The sequence below is a fragment of the Ornithorhynchus anatinus genome, chromosome 12, assembly GCF_004115215.2.
Source record: "Ornithorhynchus anatinus isolate Pmale09 chromosome 12, mOrnAna1.pri.v4, whole genome shotgun sequence".
In the NCBI taxonomy this organism is placed as follows: domain Eukaryota; kingdom Metazoa; phylum Chordata; class Mammalia; order Monotremata; family Ornithorhynchidae; genus Ornithorhynchus; species Ornithorhynchus anatinus.
The window spans coordinates 38,392,007-38,398,679 of record NC_041739.1 but is presented as its reverse complement, the minus strand read 5'-3'; the positions used below and the strand labels follow the sequence as shown (position 1 = coordinate 38,398,679).

General features: G+C 49.0%; 1 protein-coding gene across 2 annotated transcripts in view; it reads right to left on the bottom strand.

Annotated features, from left to right (window-relative positions):
- Positions 1 to 2,020: 2,020 nt before the first annotated feature.
- The window catches only part of LEF1 (lymphoid enhancer binding factor 1), a 136,535-nt gene continuing 131,882 nt past the window's right edge, over positions 2,021 to 6,673 (bottom strand). For both annotated transcript variants that reach the window (XM_029077047.1, XM_029077048.2), the window contains exon 12: positions 2,021 to 3,234. The gene's annotated coding sequence lies outside the window, so the exon portion shown is untranslated. The remainder of the gene's footprint in view (positions 3,235 to 6,673) is intronic.

The window sequence follows — 6,673 nt, the reverse complement described above, 5'->3', positions numbered from 1 at the left end:
GCACACCCGGGGCAGAGTTGGGCTTAGAACCCAGGTCCGGGCTCTTTCCACTAGGTCACACTGCTTCTCTATTTACTGACGATCCTCAAGTTCGTGTTCACAGTGCCGGTTTTTCTCTGCTTCCACTCCTGAAAGAACCAAAGCGGGAGGAAATCGGATCACCTTCCAACCTCCAAAACTGGAAGTTCCCACTCCCCAGGGGGTGAGTGAGTGTCAGGGCCTTATCTGGTGGCAGGTTTTAAGCTAGACTTTAACCTCCCTGTGGGAAAGGGAATGGGAATGTCTGTTCATTCATTCAATAGTCTTTATTAATAATAATAATAATGTTGGCATTTGTTAAGCGCTTACTATGTGCCGAGCACTGTTCTAAGCGCTGGGGTAGATACAGGGTAATCAGGTTGTCCCGCGTGAGGCTCACAGTTAATCCCCATTTTACAGATGAGGTAACTGAGGCACTGAGAAGTGAAGTGACTCGCCCACAGTCCCACAGCTGACGAGTGGCAGAGCTGGGATTCGAACTCATGACCTCTGACTCCCAAGCCCGTGCTCTTTCCACTGAGCCACGCTGCTTCTCGTTGGTATTTGTTAAGCGCTTACTATGTGCAGAGCACTGTTCTAAGCGCTGGGGTTAGACACAGGGGAATCGGGTCGTCCCACGTGGGGCTCACGGTCTTCATCCCCATTTTGCAGATGAGGGAACTGAGGCCCAGAGAAGTGAAGTGACTCGCCCACAGTCCCACAGCTGACGAGTGGCAGAGCCGGGATTCGAACCCATGACCTCTGACTCCCAAGCCCGTGCTCTTTCCACTGAGCCACGCTAGCGCTCGCTATGTGCAGAGCACTATACTAAGCACTTGGAACGTACAATTCGGCCACCGAGACAATCCCTGCCCGATGTACTCTCCCAGGTGCAGAGTACGGGTGCTGTGCACGCAGTACGCGCTCAATAAATACAGCTGAATGAATAAAGGTTGTGTTGCCCGTGGGAGGTGCTGGATTAGGATCCCCACAGCAGGGAAGACTAGAGTATACTCTCCATCCTCCTCACCCACCTTTATTCTGAACCCTATGAGACGAGCAGGGGAGTGAAGGCAGAGCAGAGGAGGTTTTACAGGATCCATGTAGTTAGCTGGTCAAGCATTCAAGGGACCGCTTCTAAACGGGCTCCGGCGACACAGGGAACACAGCAGGAACTGCTGCCTTGATTAGATGTCTTTCCAAAGAGGAGGAGCCCCTTCGCCTGGGACGGCAGCGCCAGTCACGTCTAAGCGAGAAGCAGCGTGACTCGGTGGAAGGGGCCCGGGCTTGGGAGACCCAGGTCATGGGTTCGAATCCCCGCTCTGCCACTTGTCAGCTGTGGGACTGTGGGCGAGTCACTTCGCTTCTCTGGGCCTCAGTGACCTCATCTGTAAAATGGGGATTAACTGTGAGCCTCACGCGGGACAACCTGATTACCCTGTATCTACCCCAGCGCTTAGAACAGTGCTCTGCGCGTAGTAAGCGCTTAACAAATACCAACATTGTTATTATATCAAGTGGACAGATGAGGTGACAGTTGTCACCCCAACATGAGCCTCTCAGGATCCTCGCCCCTCCCACCCCAATCCCTCCTGCCTAGAACTCCCTTCCCCTTCGAATCCAACAGACGAGCCCTCTCCCCACCTTCAAAGCTCTATTAAAACCACATCCCCTCCAGGAAGCCTTCCCTGATTTTCCTCTCATCTCCCATCTATTTTCTCTCTCTCTACTACTACACTCATGCGCTTGAGTCCTGATCCCCTAGGGACTGAGGGGCTCGCCCCACCCTCCTCTCCCCACAAATCTTTCCGCTCAGTTCTTTCCACTCCCGGTAATTTATTTTAAAGTCTGTTTCCCCCCCTACCAAGCGGTAAACTCCTTGAGTGCAGCAACGGTGTCTACCTACTCTATTGTACTAAATGCTTAGTGTGCTGCACACAGTAAGTCCTCAAAGACCTTTGACAGACCCCACTCTCGACTGATAAAATGACCAATTTTTTTTTTTAATATTTTATTACAAAGCTTCCTTAAAAAACAAAACAAATGCTCAGCACGTTAACTCAGAATGGAATGACAAAACGTTTCGGTTGACAGTATTTTTTGGCAAAGGCTGTGCCTTATTTTTTTTTTTTTAAATGGGTACATCGATGCTCATTTCAACGACTGGCAAAAAAAATCCCACTAACAGGCTAATAAAAACAGGTACAAATACAGAACATTTAAAGTAATAACGATTCAAGTGCTGGGCTTTTTACAAGAAGAAGGAGAAGGAGAAGAAGGAGGGAAGGGAAGACAGGGAGAGGAAGGGGAAACTCGCTGCAAACCAATCAGCTGACTGCATTGCTTAGGTTCACAAGAATAAAGTGAAGCAGGAATGATAGATCTACTGACAAGTTGACTTGGTTGTTACATTTATTTAGCTCTAGGGAACACCTTACAGTGAGAGGCCACTATTTGTGACAAAGAGTTCACAGAAAAGCCACATCTTCAGACAAGATCTCTCTCTCTCTCTGATGGAAAAGTACGACTTCCTTTATTTAAAAAAAAAAAAATCAACTCTTGGAATCTTCTTTAAAAGCTCATAGCTAGTAAAATATACACCAAGAAAATGAAAACTAAAAGGTTTAAAATATAAAAGCATTCAAGTTTAAAAAAAAGAGAAGCAAACATAAAATCGATCCTTTTTGCACTGTTATTAAATAAACATTGGGGGAGAAAGGAAGAGAGGAAAAGTCGGAGAAAGGAATCAAGGGCAAACTCTTCTCCAAACTCCTCGATGGTCCGGGTGAGGCCGGCGATGGGGCTGAGCCGCCCGCGGGCCGATGAGACCAACGGACTTCTCCCGCCGGAGGTTCCGGGCGGAGCTGCGACGCCGTGTGGGAAGTGCAAGCGTGGAGAGAGGCCGCTCGAGCTGAGCCTCAGCCGGCCGGAATGGGACGCGCGTCATCCGATGGGATGGGAGGTGTTCCGTCTCTTTCCATTTCTCCATCGGGCCTGGGCTCTTGCGGTAGGAGAGAAAGGGTTTGGCAGTGATTGTCTTTATGGTTCAGTGTCTCTGGCAGTGACCTTCCAAGTCGCGTTGGGCAGCAGACTCAGCCGGGGTGGGCGACGCCGGGCCGGAGAGCCGTCGAAGGTTTCAACAGGCTTCCATCTCCAGTAGGGGTCCGGGGGCCGCCGCCTTGGCTTTGCACGTCGAGAATGAGTTTCGTTTTCCACCTCCGGGGCGGGGGGGAACAGAGGAAAAGTGATTTAATGGGAGCCCTGTTTAGACTGCGCAGAGAGAGGGGTCGGGAGTCTCCACGGTTCGCTCTGTCATCACCCACCGGCCTCGATCTGAGGTCCGAGCCCCACCCAGAGACGGAGGCCGCTGAGCCCGGATGTGGCCGCTATGGCGGAATTGGGCCGAAACCCGAACGGTTCTAGTTTGGGGCGTCACCCACCACGGTGGTCTTTCGGATAGCGGCTTTCCAAAATGTTCACGAAGTCTTTTTTTTTTTTGTCTTTAAGCGCTTACTATGTGCCAGGCACTATTCTAAGCACTGGGGTAGATACAATATAATCAGGTTGGATACAGTCCCTGTCTCGCATGAGGCTCACAATCTTACAGATGAGGTAACTGAGGCCATCCAAGGCAACACAGGGGACAAGTGGTGGAGCCGGAATTAGAACCCAGGTCCTTTTGACCCCCAGGCCCGTGGTCTATCCACTAGGCCATTCTGCTTCTCAAGCATTTGGTTACCTCCCTGGGTTAGTCTATCAATGGATGAAGGATGAATCAGGGAGCGTTCATGCAATTTGACCAAATGCGGTTAACCGTGGTTTGGATGGCGTAAAAATCTTCTCCCATAGATGGTAATAATGGTGATGATAATGATAATAATAATAATAGTGATAATAACAACAATAGTGGAATCTGTCAAGCACTTACCTTATGACAAGCACTGTACTAAGTGCTGGGGTACCTACAAGATAATCTGGTTGGACACAATCCCTGTCCCCCAGGGGACTCCCAATTTAGAAAGGGAGAACAGGCGTTTCATCCCCATTTTACAGATGAGGAAACTGTGGCCCAGGGAGGTAATGGGACTTGCCCAAAGTCACAATCCTAGGTCTCCTGACTCCCGGGCCTGGGATCCTTCCCTGGGCCAAGTTGCTTCCCAGATGGCAGGGACAGAACGAGGAAAGTAACGCACTATGCCCAGAACATGACAGGCATCCAGTATTAAGAACAATAATCCGTTGTGAATGGTTAACTCCTCTAGCTGGCAGCTTCCCATTTCCTAATGCATAGACAGGAACCTCAGATTCCATCAAAATGATGTTGGAAATTGGAATTTGGAACACTTTCCTCACCAGCCAGTGGTCTGTAGTCTACAGGAGAAGCCGCGTGGCCTAGTGGATAGAACACAGGCCTCGAGGTCAACAACCTGGGTTCTGATCCTGGCTCCGCCATTTGTCTGCTCTGTGAACTTGAGCATGTCACCTCATTTCTCCGTGCCTCAGTTCCTTCATCTGTAAAGTGGGGATTAAGACTGTGAGCCCTATGTGGGACAGAGCCTGTGTCCAACTTGATTATGTGGTAACTGAGGCCCAGAGACGTGAAATGGCTCGCCCGAGGTCACACAGCAAACAAGTGGTGGAACCGGCATTGGAACCCAGGTCCTCTTGACTCCCAGGCCCGTACTTTATCCACAAGGCCACGATGCTTCTCTTGACTGAATGAAGCCCAAAGCTGGTGTTAAAGCAGTCCCAACTCATTAAGTTCCTATTTCTTTGCAAATCCTTGCAGGCCCAGGTTAATGAGGGAAAAAAATAACCAAAAAAAAAAAAACCAAAACCCCACCTCAGTGTCCTGAAAAAAATGTTCTAGCAGGACCCTCAACTCCGGGGACATCTGAGGATCAAAGAGCCCCAAGGGTCTCTCCACCTTTCCAGGAGCCAGGGACAGAGGGGTCCAAGCAAACAGCCTGGAACCGGTGGTGAGGGCCCCCCTGTGGGACTTTATTTACTTTTGCCTTTTCATCCCAGATTTTCAAAGGTCTGGTCCAGGTTGCTCTTCCTGGGAAGGTTTTCCTCTCGGCCTTACACGAAAACATTCGGCTTCCTGTTGAGGAAAGGCCTTGGGGCCCCGGGCCAGAGGTTCACACAGCCTCCTGACACAAGCGCCCCGATTCAGAGCTTCTGTCCTTTAACAGTCAGGAATGTCTGCTTGGCTTAAGGAAATGAAATGTTCTTCTGTTGGGCTCTTCCCTACTCCCTTCTCTTACCAGTGAGCCGCCTTTGAAGTCAGGAGGTTAAGACAACTTCCTTGGCCTTGCTCTGGCCTGTGTTCTTCTTTCTCTACAGAGTGAATAGCACTGGTCTCTTCTTTCTCATCTATCCACTCTGCCTGGCAAACTCCCTCTTCTACGGCACATTATACATGTGCCAATGTGCAGTTGGATATATATATATATATATACACAAAAATATATGCATCTACATATCTACATATGTTTATCTCTTGCTATAGAGATGTAGATATATTTTTCCATATACCTCTCTCTCTCTATATGTGCATATACACACACACACACACACACACACACATATAGTTAAGGTATTTGTTAAGTGCTTACTATGTGCCAGGCCTTGTTCTAAGTGCTGGGGTAGACACAAGCTAATCACTTTGGACAAGGTCCCCGTTCCACATGAGGCTCAGAGTCTTGAACCCTATTTTACAGATGAAGGAACTGTGGCCCAGAGAAGTGAAGTGACAAGCCCAAGGTAACACAGCAGGCAAGTGGAAGAGCAGGGAATAGAACCCAGGTCCTTCTGATTCCCAGGCCTTTGCTTTATCCACTAGGCCACACTGCTTCACACTCATTTCTGTATGTATATTTACCCGACTACACAATTGTCCAGTGATCAATGTCATGGACGTTCTTGAACAACGGGTTTGTTACCCTAAACATCCTAAGGTTCACAGTCACTGGGTTGCACACTGATACCTTAGTGCCCCAGCCCCCCTGGGTTCCTCTGTTCTCACACCTTCTTCCACTCTTTTCTCACAGTGCTTGCCCTTCCCAACCCCAGGCTCCTCAGACCAAAGTCTGCCAACGAGCAGACATTTGAGGAATGAATGTTTCAAAAGCTCTTGGGTCTACCCAGCGGAGTGCTCGGTGATCGTGTTTACAAAGTTTATGGGTCTCTATCTGTTGCCAAATTGTACTTTCCAAGCACTTAATACAGCGGTCTGCACACAATAAGCGCTCGGTAAATACGACTGAATGAATGAATTGGGAGGAAGAGGGTCCGATTCTGACAACCATCTACCAACATTACTCCCCATTCATTCAATTATATTTATTGAGTGGTTACTATGTGCAGAGCACTATACCAAGCAGTCACTAGGTTCCCTCTATTTCTTTTTATGGTATCTGTTAAGTGCTTACTATGCACCAGTCACTGTACTAAGCGCTGAGATAGACACAAGTCGATCAGGTTGGACACAGTCCCTGTGCCACATAGGGCTCACAGGTTTAATCCCCATTTTATAGATGAGGTAACTGAGAGAAGTGAAGCCACTCTCACCCCAAGGTCACACAGTGGAGGAGCTGGGATTATAACCCAGGGCCTTCTGACTCCAGGGCCAGTGCTCTATCCACTAGGCCAC